Genomic DNA, 15,640 nt, shown 5'->3' with positions numbered 1-15,640 from the left:
CCTGGCAGCCCCTGCCCGCAGAGCAGTGAGAGGAGGGAGCCAGGGCCTGAGCCAAGCCCTCCCCCCCCCACCTCCCCCCACGGGGGAGCCATGTGCCAAGGCCAAGGCCAGGTGGCCTGGAGCCAGGCCTGCGGCGGGGCTGTCATGTCAGGGGAAGGAAGCGGTCAGGCGGCTGGCCAGGAGCGGCTCCCTCTCCGCCTCCTCGCCTCCTCGGGCCGTGGCTCCTTTCCTGTCCCCTGTCCTGCCGGTCCCTGCCTCGCCTCCCCGCCTCCCAGCCACAGCCCAGGCCGCCCTGCTCACTTCCCACGCCCCCTGCGCACCACGCTCTCCCGAGGGCGGTCCCGTGGCAGAGGCCGGGCCTGCCGCCCCACTGGGTGGAAGGAGGGAGGACAGTTCCAGTCTGCAGTTCCAAAGGCTGGACTCCTGACCAGAACTGGGGGCAAACCAGGGATTCCAGGGGGTTAATCATTTGTCAGTCTCAGCACCAAATGGGTAAACAGTCAACCAGCCTCTCGGGGGACACAGCCATGAGAGGCCTGCCTCCTCCCTCTGGTCATTAAGAACCCTAAGCAGTTGAGCATCGACCTATGAACCAGGAGGTCACAGTTCGATTCCCAGTCAGGGCTCAGGGGACATGCAGGAGGCAGGCGATCCACGATTCTCTCTCATCACTGAGGTTTCTACTTCTCTCTCTCCCTCTCCCTTCCTCTCTGAAATCAATAAAAATATTTTTTTTAAAAAGAACCCTAAAGGCAAAGTGATCCGCCTCCCCTATTTGTAGGGGATGCCCCCAGAAGCAAGGAGAAAGTGTCCATACCCGAGGGGACAGCTGACTTCCCCAGTCTCCCCCCCCTCACCCCCGAGACTGTCCAGCCCAAAAAGCCAACCTCTGAAATGGCAAGCTGCTGCGGGAGGTGAACAGAGAAACCTGAGAGATGACCGCAGCTAAGCCGTAACCACTCCCCAGACAGGAGAAGCGAAACTACGCGGTTTCCTCCTGTGGGTACGGCCTTTGCCGGGAGAGGCAAGCCCAAGCTGAAGAGAGAGAGGCTCACCACCCAGACGACCGAGAAATCAACCTCCAACCCCACGGCCAGAGCGAGTCCGAGACGCCTTCCAATCTGCATCGTCAAGAATAGCACAGTGTCCTTGGGGTCAGGCATTTCCTGTCTGTTGGTTGGACTGGGGCCCCTCGGTTTGGCCAGAGGGCCTCAGCTAGTCTCAGCTGCCACGCCTTCCCCACCCCACCCCTCCTCCTCCTGCACAAAGTGAGAAGGATCGCAATGCAGAGGCAGAGTCTAAGAACCATGGGAGTCAGACCACCATCTGCCCTCAGATGAGAAGGCACAAAATCCGAAGGTTTCCATGCAGGCATTGACTCGTCCGCATTTCACACTTAACTGACTAGAATCTTCTACCTGAAGCACAGAGGATCCTTCTGTTCATGAGGCCCACCCCCTCGCCGGCTTTGGCATCACAGCATCAGCACCAGCTGTGTACACCCTCCGCTTCTGCCCTCACCTAGCACCTGCGCAGGCCTCGGAAGGATTATCTTTAGATACCCCCTCTCAGCATGTTCAAATGGTCAATGTTTGTATTTCGTGGAACCAAAGACTTGATATCCCTTATCTCAAACTCCTTCTGCAGACAGGAAATGGGAGGTTCAAAGAGGGAAAGCGAGCAGGTCAGAGAGGGAAAGGCAGGGTGCTGGAAGAGTTATGGCCAGAATCTCATTTTCCTGGTGGCCTCTCCCGTGATCTGTCCATTTCTTTAACATAAAACACCACTTCCAAAACAGCCAGCCAGATCAATCTGGGGCATATATTTGTTTGAGATTCCCGCGCCCCCACACTATTTGTTCAGGGTTCTCCAGAGAAACAAAACCAATGAGATGCTTATATAGAAAGGAAGTTACTTTTAAGAAATCGGCTCGTGTGATTACGGATACTGGCAAGTCCAAAATCTGCGGCATGGCCCAGCAGGCTGGAGACTCAGAGCTGATGCTACAGTTTCAGTCCGAAGGCCTGATGGGGAAGTCCTCTTTGCTCAGCGGAATCAGTCTTCTTATTCTAGTCAGGCCTTCCACTGATTGGGCGAGGACCACCCACGATTATGGAGGGCAACTTGCTTTACTCAAAAGTCCCTAAAAATTCCGCCACAGAAACACACAGCATGTTTGACCAAATATCTGTATACCTACTGGCCCAGCCAAACTGATGCATAAAATTAAGCAGTCGCTAAAAAATACAGTCTGTGATGATCCCATCATGTGTCGGAATGGACTCATGAAACACCTTCTTTTTTCCACAAAAGCCTTTATCAGCTTGTTGAGCGAGGTCTCTGTAGAGGGCAAGCAGGAAAGAACCAACATTCATCTTCATTAAAGATCTACAGAGACACGTGTGTGCTCAGGCACGCACCTCCACAGCAGAAAGGAATGCAATTTAATAACCTATTTCCCTGAAGGACAAAAGAGAAAACACACTCAGAATGCGCAGGGGGTGCGTGTGGGGTCTGGGAGCTGTTAACAAGCAGCTTTTGCTCCGGGAGGGCGGATGCTGGAATCCCGTGAAGGTGACCAGATGGGGCCCAGTGACCTCAGGAAGTCTTTTCCAACCCGGATGACTCTGGGATCCTATTTCCACCGGAATGAGGGTGTTCATCACTGCACACAGGGACCGGGGGTGCTGGGGCCAGAGGGTTTGAGGCACACGTTCAGTCGCCTGCAGGTTCGATAGGACACGCTGCTCTTCTAATTCTCTGCCCAAAATAACTGTGCGGTGTTGTGGTTGGAGAATGGCTGGCGTGTTCCTGCCCAGTCCCTTTCAGCAGTGGCATGCAATCTGCCAAGGTGTCTCCCAACGAAGAGAACGCAGCAATAAGAACGTAGGGACGTCACCTGATATTTCCACTCCCCTGCCCGATTAAAATTTAAACGCCATAGCTAGATTGTTTTCAGCATAAAGTGAAACATTTACAGACCCTGAAAAAACACCTTTCAAAAAAATACTTGTGCTACTCTTATGTCCTTAAAAATAACATTATCAGCAAAACCCACATCACAGGAAACTATAGGAGACACATGATCCAGTTTCTTCCGTGGCAATGACAAAAATGGCAAGAAAGAAACAGAAAGGAGGGAAACGTATTGAGTAAAAGAAAATTTTGGGCCCTGACCGGTTTGGCTCAGTGGATAGAGCGTCGGCCTGCGGACTGGAGGGTCCCGGATTCGATTCCGGTCAAGGGCATGTACCTTGGTTGCAGGCACATCCCCGGTAGGGGGTGTGCAGGAGGCAGCTGATGGATGTTTCTCTCTCATCGATGTCTCTAACTCTCTATCCCTCTCCTTTTCTCTCTGCAAAAAAAATCAATAAAATATATTTAAAATTTTTTTGAGGTATTTCAACTATCCTCAGTTGTATAGACGTTATTTGAATCCCAGTTCAAATGAACTACTAAAATAAATGACAAGGAGCTTGGGGAATTGTGACTACCGATACTTGATATGAAGGAATTGTTCATTTTTTAAAGGTGTTGGGATTGGGGTTAAGTTTACAACGAGTTCTTATAACTTTAAGAGATACGTAATGAAATATTTATAGGTGAAATGGTATTTCTGGAATTTGCTTTATTTGAAATGGTTTCTAGAATTCCAGGACAAAGGGGAATGGGCAGGGATGCAGATGAAACAAGCGGGGTGGTGGCATCTGTGGTTTTAGTACACGACACTATCTACTTTTACATTTGCTAGAAAACTTACTAATAAAAAATTTCAATGGAAAACATAACAAATTGTTTTTTTCTGAAATTTAAGGTTGGTTATAGTCATTTAAATTCTGAGCCGACCACAATAAAATGTCAGTGACTCCCACAAAAGGATCAGCCTGCTTTTATTAATTATGCCCAATCAGAAGTAAGTATAATGCTTAATACTGAATCTAGAGCCCATGGGAACTGGGGGAGAGCCAGCAGGGTAAAGGGACTGAAGAAACTTAAGTTTGATGCTTTTGAGTCTTTTTTAAACTTGTTTTTTATGAGATAGAGGAATCGCTGTCATCTCCAAAATAGAATCAGAATCCTGTTTCCACTTTCATCTCCTTTTATGCTTCCAAAGAACGCAAAGGATGCCGCCACAGCCAGTGCTACTTGTTTATTTCCACCCTTAGTTCAGCAACTCTGCTCAAGACCAAGGGGAACCAGAACCGCGTGGCTCAGCTGGTGGTGTTCTCTCATGCACCAAGAGGTCGCCGGCTTGATTCCCAGTCAGGGCACATGCCAAGGTTGTGGGCTTGATCCCCGGGGGGATGGGGGCGGGGGTGCAGGAGGCAGCCGATCCATGTTTCTCTCTCATCAATATTTCTATCACTCTATCCCTCACCCATACTCTCTCTGAAATCAATAAAAACGTATTTTCGTTTAAAAAAAAAACACAAAAAACACCAAGGGGAAATGAACCTGGATGGAGGTCCTGGTCCTGACAACTCTGGGAGAGGGATGTTTTATCCCCAGGAAAGTGAAACTGACAAAATGATGTGAGTGCCCAACAGAGGAAGTCCATTGCTAACTGGTCACCCCCCAGAATGATCTTCTAAGGCAGTGATGGCGAACCTATGACACGCGTGTCGGCATTGACACGCGTAGCCATTTCTGATGACGCGCGGCCGCATGCTGAGGATGAAACATTTGCTGCTCCTGAGGATGAAACATTTGCGACTAGAGTCTTGGGGTTAGTTTTTTCCTCAAAGTGACACACTACCCGAGTTATGCTCAGTTTTTTGGCGAAGTTTGACACACCAAGCTCAAAAGGTTGCCCATCACTCTTCTAAGGGGATGAAAAATGTAAGGGTGTGTGTCAATGGAAAGAAAATATACCAATGGTTTATGAACATGTGGTCCCTAGGAGATGATCCCTGGCAGGAACAGTTACTTTCCCAGCCCAAACGGAGCACTTTTAAATTTAGCCAGTGTCCTTCTCCCAGGAACTCCGAGGATGCCATCCAAATGGACTCACACCACACTACAAAGAGATCAGCTGAAAGAGATCCTATTCCCACCTCGTGCTGGAAACCAAAAGCGCGCAGATACTTTCCGCCTCAGCTCAGGGTGTACGGTAAGTCTGTGATGCCCAGAACCAGTCACAGCTCCCGTCCAGGCTCATTGACCACTGTAATTCCCAAGTCAGGGGTAAGCTGTTTGGGTTCCTTCCGTCCCTTTTACCTCCAGTTCCCAGCATTTCCTGGAGAGAGCAACAGTCCGACACCCGCTCATAAAGGGAACCGTGGCTTTTTCCTTAGGCCTGGGTCCTCAGCCTAAGAGCCTTCCGAGACCACCAACTCCCTGAACCCTTGTGAATGTGTCTGTAGAAACTTCTTCCTGAGAAGGCCCCAGCTTTCCATTGGCCTCTGAAAGGATTCGGGGCACAAAAACAAGACAAAAGCCCTGTTCTAAACCACGACCGCAGAAGACTTGTGATACATTCCTGATCACAGCCTTTCAGAAATCTTTCAGAATGGGTTGGGAGAGGGGAATAAGAGCAATGTCATCACTGTATGCCAGGAATCTTCTGGTGGGCTGGTGGAGACGGGAGAGAGGACTGTAAGTCCCAGATCAGGCAGGAGAACAAAAATATCAGTACATTTCAAACAGGGGATGATGGAGCAGGATGATGGAGCAGGATGATGGAGCAGGATGAGAATCTGCAAATGCAACCTGCCTGATCCAGTCTGCCGATGGAGGCTAGGCCCCTGTTTTACAGACGAGTCAGGCAACAGAGACACAGACAGGTGAAGGGCAGACATGAGGCTAAATCACTGTCTCAACTTTCATTCCAATTACTTTTCTCCTCAACCCAACAGAGCCTACTGTGATTGGCTCACACACTCACACTGGTGATCGGACCCTCCCAGCATCCTTAGTTCACCTGCTTCCCAGTCACTTGTGTTCTGTGGCAGGTGCACTAGGAGTTTACGCCCTTCTTCAAGCCTCGAACACACCCCCTCTCAGGATGTGGCTAATTTAAACAAGTTTGACCCCGGGTTTATAGCTCCCATCAGCTGCTTACTTGGGCATCGAGTCAAAGCACATTAATCAAGCCCTAACCTATCCTGGACACACAACACTTTGTTAGTTAATCCTTCTCTTCTCAAAGGGAAAAAAAATAAATTTAAATCTGGCCAAAGTCACCAACTCATTCCAAACAAATCCTCTAAGTGTTAGCAAAGTCACCCTGCCTGCACAATAGCATGCAAATGCCCACATGAAAAGGGGGATTCTGGGAGTGACACAAAACTGCGTTCTAAGGAGCCCAGCTCACACTTCATGGCGAGGAAGGAGGTGCACGCTCATCCAACACGGCCCATTCCTACACACTGGTTCTCGGATTCGCCCTCTTTTCTCTTGCATCTTTCTCCTCCTGCCTCGATCGCTACGCGTTTTCGGTGTGGGAGGTGGTGCAAAAATGGGCCAGGTCTACGCGTTCTCGGTGTGGGAGGTGGTGCAAAAATGGGCCAGGTGGCAGGCCAACTACAGTTCTGCTGAAGAGACGGTATCCTCAGACACAGAGAGAATTTCACATTTTGGTGCTGTTGAACATTTCTTGAAAAGATCCCTCATTGTACAGATAAGGAAAACGAGGGCTAGAGAAGTGCCTCCTGTGAATTCACGAAGGTCGGGAGTGGGTGGCCAGATTGGGACTACTGTTCAGGTTATCTGATCCTTTCAAGTGCAGTCTCTCGTGCACCAGACTCTGCCAACCAGCTGTCATATTTATGAGGTGACTGCTCTGACCTTTCCCATAGCATTTCACCAATGCTGCCTTCTTCCGATTTTTCTTGTTCTCTCCCAGACTCCTGCTCGTTTTTTTCTACTGTAATTTTAATTATTTTTCCCTCTAAAAATGTAGGAAATGTTCTTCAAACTCAATTTCCTGTGACCCTCCAAAACAGTCTCTGATGTAAAAGGTTTTGGATTATCTGTTTGTCATAGAGAAAACAGACATTTTGTTGGCTAGGGAAAAATGGAAAAAGCCATCTGAATTAGCATTGACTTAATGGAGTGTTATGGTAAATATTTAATAATTCCAAGTCCTTGGTACAGCATTTGAAAGAAAAGTCATCATGAAAGAGAGGGGGGGGGGGGGGGGGACAAGGACATGGAGTGAAGAAGAAAGCCTATAAAACATCAACCTGAACAAGTAGTTATGGTTATGCCATTTTAAAAGAATTTTTAAAGACTTTTTTTTTCAATCAAACTATGAAACTCTCATTAAAAATGGAGACCCTTTCTTTTGCAGTATCATTTTTTAAATGCTTAAAACCAGTGATCAAGCTATATTACATTTCTTCTGCAGTGCCTTTATTTATTTATTTATTTATTTATTTATTTATTTATTTGGCCAAACAAGTCTTACAGGCTGTCAGGGGAAGGGGGGACAGGTGTCCGTGAGCCCTCGCTAAATGCTAACATCGTCGCCACACACATCAGTGTCCCGTGAACCACGGGCACCCCAGGTGCGAGCCATCTCAGCGGGTGCCATTAATTGTTAACGTTCAGTGGGTCGGGCTCACACCAATATAGGCTATAATTTTCTATCTTCCAAATCTGGCGGTCTCTTCCTTGACCTCACCAACAGCACTGTGGAGTGCTTGGCCTATACACAGGAATCCAGTAAACGACGGCGGAAATCCGATCGAGAGGCTGCTCTTGGGAATTGTTTCCTTCCTTTGCAATCCAGGGTACTGCTCTGTCCTAGTAATTATCGTATTTCACTCACCCCCCTGTCTCCTCTTCCTAACTTCTAAAACAGGTCAGCCTTCCAAGTCCTTGTTTCCCTCTTCTTCTCCCTCTCCCTCCCCTTCAGTCACGTGGCCCCTTCCCCTGGCTTTCATGCCCCGCTCCTCTGTCCAGAGATGCCCCAACCCCTCCCCTGCACTCTGGGTCCACGTCCAATGATGCAGCCATCCCTGCACCTGAGGAACTTATAGCCCCTTCCCACCCTAACGTGCTCCCCCGCACCTCACCTGGGGCTCAGGGCAGGAGGCAGCTGAAGAGGGGGGCACGTTAAGTCAACATACCTGGTTTCAAATGGAAATCTGCCACCTACACACACTATATGCCCCCAAGACAGTTCTTTCTCCTCTTTGAGTCTTAGTTTCCGCACCCATACAACGGGGGAAACGTGGTACCTTGAAAATTGTTGTAAAGCCTAAATGAGTTTCTATTTGTAATGGATCTGGCCCTGGTCATATTGGAAACCACCGGTTCAGTTCCCAAATCTTCGTTACAAACCATCCCCTCCAGTCAGTGCCCACTTCTGCTAAGGCTCAAACGCTGGAGTCAACTTTGACCCCTCCGCACCCCTTTCAATCCAGTCCGTTGCCACTCCTTTCCTCCTTTCACTGCAGAGGCTCTCACCATCGCGTGCTCCTGCGTCACTCACGCAGGGTCCATCGTAGAGCACAGCTGCCCTCCTTCCTTCTGCTGCTCAGACACCGCTGGCTGACGCTGGCTCCAGGGAAGCACACACTCCACGTCCTCAACAGGCAGCCCAAGGCTCTCTCACCTCCTGTCCCTGACCGCTGTCGGCTCACTCCAGCCAAAAAGGGGTGCTCTGCACCCCCACACGCAGCACCCTGTGCGTTCCTCTCCTGCCATTCTGTTCTCCTCAAGAAACAGCAGGAAGCAGTCTCTCCTCAGCCTTAGTGGGCAGAGCCAGAGCCAGACCACCGACGGGGTCTTGTCGTCTTAAGGAAGTTGCTCAACCTCTTTGAGCCTTGGTTTTTCCATCTGTAAAGCGATGCAAACAACTGTGCTTCATACAATTAGTGTGGGGTTTTATGTTGTTGTTTTCTTTTTTATCCTCACCTGAGGATATTTTTTCCATTGATTTTTAGAGAGAGTGGAAGGAAGGGGAGGGAGAAAGGAGGAGGGGGGATAGAGAGAGAGAGAGAGGTAAGAGAGATACATCAATTGATTGCCTCCCAAATGCGCCCCAACTGGAGCCAGGGATAGAACCTGCAACCCAAGTACATGTCCTTGACCAGAATTGAACCGGCGACTATTCGGTGCATGGGCCCACTCTGACCACTGAGCACACCGGCCAGGGCTATAAGATTATTGTCAAGCTCAGAAAGAACTGTTATTATGCCTCTCTGTATGACTTTCAGGTACAAGTCCTTCTCTTATTCTGCCTAATGTCAGTTTTTAAAATATAACCACGGTTATAAGAATGTGCACCTTACTGCTTGCTCTCTCTCCGCCCCTCTAACACCTCCCAAGAGTAAGCCCTCACTGGGAACATATTGTTTCCTTCCCTGGGGTGGCTCCCCCACATAGTGAGCCCTCAAATATTCCTTGAAATGGGTGAAATGAGGTGTAATTATGTCTCTCCCTCAGTCTCAAAAAATAGGAACCAGGCCAGGACATGTAGCGATCGGGCCAAAATCACATCAGGTAAGGCAGCGCCATGGAAACAGCCTAGCTCTCCTAACTAGATCCAATCACCCATCGGCACCAGGAGCCCAGCACGCTTAATCATGCTGCTACTCAGGCAGACAGAAGAGAAAGTGGTGATTAGCTTCAAAAGTTCCACAGGGCCTTCTTGAACAAGAACCCTGTGTCCCCTGGCCAAATGTCGGCCAAGGGACACCCCGATGCAAACAGCCCTTGTGGGCGTCCCGTGCGGGCCCCCCTCCACTGCAGCCTCAACGCTGGGGCAGCGCGCAAAGAACAGCGGCACGAGCTGTGCTGTGCTGACCTGACCGTGGCCAGGGCTGCTACACTCTCCTAGTCCCGACACACAACTGCCTCTCTCCCACCCCTGAGGGAAAGAGAGGACCAGAACGAACAGAAATTCAATAGTGAATGGAAAAGACCAACATTCAACCTCTACAAAGGAATGAGACTACAGAGGTTGCTTGGGGCACCCAGGGAGAAGGGAGGTATATTTGTGAGCACAATCAAAAATAAAAGAAATTGCCCAGTCGGCGTGGCTCGCTGGTTGAGCATCAATCAACGTATGAACCAGAAGGTCACGGTCTTGCCCTGACTGGTTTGGCTCAGTGGATAGAACATCGGCCTGCAGACTGAGGGGTGCCGGGTTCAATTCCAGTCAAGGGCATGTACCTTGGTTGCGGGCACATCCCCTGTGGGAGGTGTGCAGGAGGCAGCTGATCGATGTTTCTAACTCTCTATCCCTCTCCCTTCCTCTCTGTAAAAAATCAATAAAATATTTGGGAAAAAAAAGGTCACGGTCCGATTCCCGGTCAGAGCACATGCCTGGGTTGCAAGCTTGATCCTCAGTAGGGGGCATGCAGGAGGTAACCGGTTGATGATCCTCGCTCCCCCTTCCTCTCTCTAAAATCAGTAATAAATAAATAAATAAATAAAAATAAAAAATATTCATTGCTTTCAAAGCCATCTTCTGCTACCAGAAATCACTGTCAATGCCTGCAAGGGGAATAAAAGGGATTCTTTGGAATTTACAAAGGTTCTGTGGGGTATGTGGGGGGGGGGGGGGAGATGTTGAGGGGGGAAAAGGGGTCAACAATGGGCAATGTGTTTTCCTAAAGTGCCCTGCCCAAGCATCCAAGAGGAGTAACCACAGACAGAAATATGCACAGCACTGAGACCCTGCCTCCAAAGCAGGGATTTCTTAATCAAACCCAGAATGGAATGGGTCCTATTCTCTAACTTACGGTAAGATCCTGACTAAGTTCTCAGAGGCAATGTAAAGCTCCGCCTAAACGTGGACTCCTTCCCCTTGACGGCACGCATTTTGGCAGATGAGAGCTGCCAGCACAGGCCTGACTCAGACTTCACCCGCTGCGGGAAGGGAGCTTGAATTGCACGTGGCCCTCCCACACACCGGGTTGGAACAGCTAAATGTCGGGATCCCAAGAACTGTCCCATGCTCCTTCAAAACGGCTAATGTGCTGACGACAACCCACGGCAAACTGCGCGTAGACGCAGAGGCTTCCAGAAGGAGGCCTTGAGGTCGGGGAAAGAAGGCTGAGTCAGCCTCAGGAGGTGGGTTCAACCTTGTGGCGAGGAAAAAGCCTTTGTCCCCAAAGGGGTGAGGCAGCAGATCTTTTCAGCATCCCCTTTAAGACATGAGGCAATGAAGCCCAAATCCATACCCCAGCAACTCACGCTACTCTCACAGGAAAAAACAAAATACAAAAACGGAATGAATTCTTTTCCTCCCTCACTCCAGCCTTTCTCTTTCTTTTCTTGTTTTTTCACCTCTGCAGAGGCCAGGAACCCCCTCTGAATTTCTCAGATGTGAAACCCAGAAGCCCTTTCTAGAACATAGGGTAGAAGATGGGCAGGACAACAAGGGGGGAGGGACTGAAGCCATGGACCCCCCACCCCTGCTCCCCAACATCAATAAAACTCAGTAATCGCTTAGCCCTTATGCGAATCAAGCTCATGAGACTCAACAAAAGTCCCGGGAAAAGGATGAAAATTAACCAAGAAAATGACCCCTCTGCTCCCTCTCCTACAAACCGCCAATGTGCACATAATGTTTCATGACTTCGTTTCTGCATTTTTAGTTATTACCAATTCATCATCAGCTCACCAGCCCTGAAACTGGGGCTGTGCTCTGGACATAGAGTTCCTGCCAGGTGCAGGGGATACGCATGGGGGCTTTTCCAGTTTACTTTCATTAGGAAGACACTCAGCCCCGGGTATTTCAGATGATACAGAAAATTAGGGGAGAAGCCGTGAGTGACATGGAGTGTCAAGAAAGGTGACCCAGGGGGACCCTTTCTCCCTCCCCATGTGGGAGTCTGTACTTGTTATTCAATAAACCTCCACCTTTGCTATACCAAAAAAAAAAAGGTGACCTAGGAGGGCGAAGGCTTGGTCTGGAGGGAGGAGCAGAAAGAATTCAGGTAGAGGCTGGGAGACCATGGGAAAGAATTCCAGGAAAACAGTTCTCTGCCCAGAGGTCTTAATGAGGGATTCTGAACCTGATCTTCCCAACGGATGGGCAAGTGGAGTTGAAGAGCATAAAAATAACGAAACCAGTGCCTCTCAGAATGAGACCCACTAGGATGAATTTAGAAGCTCAACAGCATTCCTGGTAGGAAATCTGGAAAGCGGAGGGCCTCGGGAAGAAGGAAAAGAGATCTGATGGTTTTCTCCCAAGGAAAACAGATACACCCATTCTGAGCAGGCGTGGGAGGCAGCAGTCCTAAATTACACTGTAGCTTCAGTTCAGAATCTGGGACTCCAGGCAAGTTTCTTCTCTCCGAGTCCCAGTTTCCTCGTTTTTAGAATGGAGGTAATAACATGTAAATCACCAGATTGAGGCCATGCATGCAAATTGTCTAACATATAGATGTTCAATAAACAGGAACTGTCGCCATCACATAAAAAGCATGAAAACGTGTCCAATTAAAAGACAAGTGAGAGACTGTAAAATTGCAATGCCTTGGGGGAAAGCTGAGTCTGATCTGTCTTGCACTTCTATACGCTACATTTTCACCCAAATAGCAGGGCGGCCTTGTAGTGCTGCTTTCTAGAAATCACATCGCACCTTCACAATGAGGTGTCGCTTAAGTCCAAGAGCATGACCAGTGCCTGATTATCCACTTGAGATCAATCCCTTCTATACCCTGCCTACAGAGTTTGAAATTTTCGGCTGGCCAAGAATCTAGTCAAGAAATTTTTATTTACTTTTATTGATTTCAGAGAAGAAGGGAGAGGGAGAGAGAGATAGAAACATCAATGATGAGAAAGAATCATCGATAGGCTGCCTCCTGCCCGCCCCACCCCGGGATCAAGCCCACAACCTGGGCTTGTGCCCTGACCATGAATTGAACTGTGACCTCCTGGTTCATCGGTCGACGCTCAACCACTGGGCCACGCCGGCCGGGCAATTCAAGAAACTTTTAATGCGTGTCTTTGTACCAGACACCTTGATAGATCTTTTTAGGGTCTCTTCACCACCCAGAAGCAAAAGGCAAAGTTCCCGTCTGTCATGTACTAGATGCTTGAGACGCACAATTGCAATGAATCCTCAGAGGTCTGCAAGTCTTTACAAGAAAAGGGGAAGCGATCAGTTCTTTCACTCATCCCTTCATTTACCCGTGTTTCCCAGGGAAACATCCTTTGGCACCGAATCGGTAGAAAGGAAGGGGCAGGAAGTCATTGCCCTCAAGGGGCTTACCTTTGAAGGGAGAAAGATAAGCATCTAGCCATCACCAGGCAACCCAAAGATGTGAGTCACCCGGAGGACACGAGTCCCATGAGGATGAGAATGATCTGACTGGGAGGCCCGGGAAGACTTCCACTGGGTGCTCAGTCAGCGGGGCTGCATTTGGAGGAAATAACCAGGAACAGCGCAGGGAAGCCCCACACGCATGAAGTTCAACCTGACGGAGACACACGTGGAAGAACGACTGTCACATGTGGGAATGGGGAGCTGTCTGCTGCAAGGATGAGCCGGTAAAATGGGGGGGGGGGGGGGAGGTGCCAATGGAGGACAGAGGTAGGTGGGCACTGAATTGTGAAGAGTTGTGGATGCCAAACACAGGCGTTACCTTTGTTGATTACATTTAACAATGCAGTGTATGTACTAAGAGACCTGTTGGGGATGGGGGCGCGGGGGGAATTAGGATCTTAGCTACAAAGAAAACGGCATTAACAGGGGTTCTGGCTCCAGGGCTCTCAATGACACCGCCACTCCCCCCCTACACCAGCAGGCAATATCCTTCTTGCCTTAACGTATCATCTTTAACTAATGTTTCCCCTTTCTCCTTCCCTTAACTGGACACAGGAATTAAGCAAACATGAAGAGTCTGAGGAAATAGAGCTTTGGGGGAGGGGAGGGGAGGACATGGGGTGCCAGGCCGTCAGCCTGAGTCACACCGCCTTCAGCGAGGCCACCTCACCTCTCCAATTCAGCTGCAGCAGCTGGGTTTTCTGATTTGCTTCCACTCACCCCCCGAATCCCAGTCGTTTTTAAAGGCCATCTCTCTACGTTTTCCTTCCTGTAAGGTAAAGGCTATATGACTTCCCAGTCATGACCTTGGTTCACTCCGGCTCCTCAGGCACCACCTTCTCTTTGGGGCCCAACTGAACATCTGACATCAGATTTCCCCCAACAACCACCTCCATCTCAGAGAGAGAGAGAGAGAGAGAGAGAGAGAGAGAGAGAGAGAGAGAGAGAGAGAGAGAGCGAGCTCGCCAATATGCTCCAACTAGAAAGCATGTCCTGAATTCAGAGCCTATGCACTTATTTCACAATCCTCACGCCCTCGCTGTTTTCCCCTCTCCACTCTTATCTCGCTTCATCTCCTAGGGAGGCTCGTGAGAAATGTGTTGCCCCTACGAGCCATTCACACAGGGCGCAGGGCTCTGTGCCCCGCCATCTGTACCATGAGCCTCGGGTCCTCCTGCGCCCCCACCTAAGAGTTCAAGGTGCCTGTGGCTCTTGCACTGTGTCCCGCATTAAACAATCCCACGTGCCGGCTTCTTCGGCGGCTTGTAAACGCCTGGTGCAGCGGTAGACACACAGGGAGGGAGAAAGGAGGGGCGGAGTCCCCTCGGCGAGTGAGCCGAGTGACAGCAGGAACGCTGGGACCGCTCCACAGTTACCCACTCATCCATCACAGCTCCTCAGAAACGATTAACTTTCCAGCCATGATCCACCCGCCTTCACCGCACCCTGGGTCCCCCCCGCGGAGGAGAACGCCACGGGGAATGCAAAGGATTCCCGTCGCCTTGCAGGTAAAGGGCAAAGAGGCCACTGTGAGGGCAAGGCTGCATCACCAAATGACCAAATGAGTCCAGCCTAGCGCTCGCCTTGCAAGGGCTGGGTGATTCACTGCGGCGGCGGGGGCAGGGCGGGGGGGGGGGGGGGTAAAAAAGGAAAATCGAGGAAACACCCAGAGGAAGTGGTTACCCGATCCCGAAGCCCGGCCATAATGCCCAGTGGCCATCAGGTACACTCCGCGCCCCGGCAGCTGCTTCGCGCTCAGCCTCCGCTCGCCCGCTCCTCCCCACGCGCGCTTCCCCCCGCCCCCCACGCCTCCACGCTCGGGGCTGAGCCTCGGCATGCTCCCTGGGTGACGGCATCAGCTGCGCCCCCCACCCACCCGCCGGCAGACAGGGGCTGCTGGCTCCGGGAAGGCTACCAGAGCTAAGCGGCCACCCTCCCGGCGGCGAGCTGTTGCCCACCTCTCCACCCACCTCTCCACCCACCCATCCTCCCGGTGCCGCTCGCCCGGTCTGATGGCAGCCCCGCCGGAGTCGGGCTGGAATGGAGCGGAGGGGAGAAGGAGAGCACATTTCCTAAGGATCCCAGATGCCGCGCTGCCCCTCCTCGGAGCCCCCAACCCCGCCCCTGCACCCAGAGTGGGGCCGGGGGCGCGGACAGACACGGCGCGGGGAGCGCAGCCGGTCCCCGCCGGCAGCTGCACACAAAGCCCTTCATCTCCTCGCCTCCAAGCTCCTCCCTGGGCTGCGCGGTTCCGAGGGTCTCGGATGCCCCCTTCGGTGGTCGGCGGGACGGTCCCACTCCCTCTCGCAGCACTGCCCCCTCCCTCGCCTCTCAGCCTCCTCTTCCCCGCCCCTCGCCCCCGACCCCGACAGAAGCTCAGCCCGGCTTTGGGGGCCACGGGGGCACCCCCTG

At 50.9% G+C, this 15,640-nt stretch overlaps 1 protein-coding gene and 1 long non-coding RNA gene across 8 annotated transcripts in view; one reads left to right on the top strand and one right to left on the bottom strand.

Moving 5' to 3' along the window:
• The window catches only part of ZNF697 (zinc finger protein 697), a 58,066-nt gene that overhangs the window by 41,327 nt on the left and 1,099 nt on the right, over positions 1-15,640 (bottom strand). The gene's annotated exons all lie outside the window — the stretch shown is intronic.
• On the top strand, positions 384-12,777 carry LOC307093408. Of its 2 annotated transcripts, XR_013812957.1 has the most exons (4): positions 384-4,593; positions 4,828-6,466; positions 6,511-11,749; positions 11,842-12,777. It is a non-coding gene; the product is annotated as an uncharacterized lncRNA (long non-coding RNA). The 2 variants fall into 2 exon arrangements; XR_013812958.1 differs by having other exon boundaries at positions 4,828-11,749.

This window comes from Cnephaeus nilssonii, assembly GCF_951640355.1.
Source record: "Cnephaeus nilssonii genome assembly, chromosome: 21".
Lineage (NCBI taxonomy): Eukaryota > Metazoa > Chordata > Mammalia > Chiroptera > Vespertilionidae > Cnephaeus > Cnephaeus nilssonii.
This window is presented reverse-complemented; position numbering and strand designations above follow the sequence as displayed.